This window comes from Apium graveolens, chromosome 10 (genome assembly GCF_009905375.1).
Source record: "Apium graveolens cultivar Ventura chromosome 10, ASM990537v1, whole genome shotgun sequence".
Classification (NCBI taxonomy): domain Eukaryota; kingdom Viridiplantae; phylum Streptophyta; class Magnoliopsida; order Apiales; family Apiaceae; genus Apium; species Apium graveolens.
In genome coordinates this window covers 119,185,063-119,186,566 of record NC_133656.1, presented here as the reverse complement: position 1 = coordinate 119,186,566, position 1,504 = coordinate 119,185,063, and positions in this window count along the sequence as shown.

Below are 1,504 nucleotides of genomic sequence, written 5' to 3'. Positions count from 1 at the left end.
AGGCGGCGTGGGTTGTCATGTGTTGCTCCTAATTGTGCATCTATATATACGTAAATATATAAATATGTATGCGCGTGGTGGGTTAGTGTGCCACTGTTCTTGCCGCCTATTCTTTTCTCCTCCGGTGCCGCCGGTTCCTTTCCGGTGAGGCGGCGGGTGGGGGTTGTGCGTGTGTCCTGTTCTTTTGGGTTGACTTATTTTATTTTAATTTTTAATTACCTTATTTTCTACAGGAAGAATAATTGAGGAATATTCGTGAAATAAAATATTTTCGTGTGGGAATTTTTATTAATTGGTGCAATTTATTTGGAAACCCGTATTAAGTCGGGCACCAATAAATTGTACCGCCGTCGACGATGAGCCTTGGCGAGTCGACGGTGGACTGTGATGACGCGGTTCTGAGTCCTAATATTTTAGAATAAATAAAAATTAGTTTTATATTTTTATTCTGGATCGATTTAAATTAATTTGTTAATATTGTAATGAAACAGTTAAAGTGATTGTGATTATTAAGATTGTATCGAAAGTTTGGTTGGGTAATTGATTGCAGTTGTTGTTAAGTGGTTGGGATTATAAATGGTGGTTGTTTGATTAATTGTTTGGATTGATTGATTGTTGTGATTGACGTCGGATTTGCTTCGACGGGTTAGCCGATAAATAAAGGAAGTGCTGCCCGATTTCCGGAAAATCAAATTACGGAAATACGGGGGGCGTATCCAATAATTATCGGAACGTCGGGCGAGTATAAATAAGTATATACATATATTTTATGCGGAACCTGATTGTATGTAGTGTTAAATTATTTTTCCAAAACCAATAACCCTAATTTCATAAAATAACTAGTATACATATTTTCTGGAAACGAACACCGAACCGATTTTTGAGAACTTGAACCCTAAATTGATGTGTGTATTGTAATAATATATATAAGTACGAATCGGGATTTGATGTCAAGCATACCTGGACGTCTAACGTAAGATATTTCGACTCTGTAGGTTCTAGTCGAAGGACTCAGGAATTGGTATTGAACTAAAGATAACCCAGTGGTCAGTCGACAAGCGCAGCGAGGTTCGGAACGAAGGACCTGAGCGTGGAAGTCAGATCCAGAATAGTCTGTTAGTAAAGCGGTAAAACCGAGTGTCCAAGTCACTATAAGGTCAATCGGTATTAGTTGTAAAGCTCTACAAGGCAAGTACCCCTGACCATTCTGTTATGGTTCAGTACGTATGAATAGCTAAATGTTATATTCTCATAATGGAACAGAAACGTTTTAAGTTACGTATCCATTGTGTTTGAAAATGTTATTAAATATGTGTTTTTGGGGAAAAGTAACTTCTGAAAATACCTATCTCTAAAGTGTGATTAAAAATGGAAAAGAGGTTTTGAATAGTGTGTTGTGACAGAATTGATTTTAACAAGAGATAGGTAAAAGTGATTTTGAAACTGGATAAAACAAATCAGATATTGGATAACGTTGCATAAGTGGCTAATTCGGTTGCGCGTA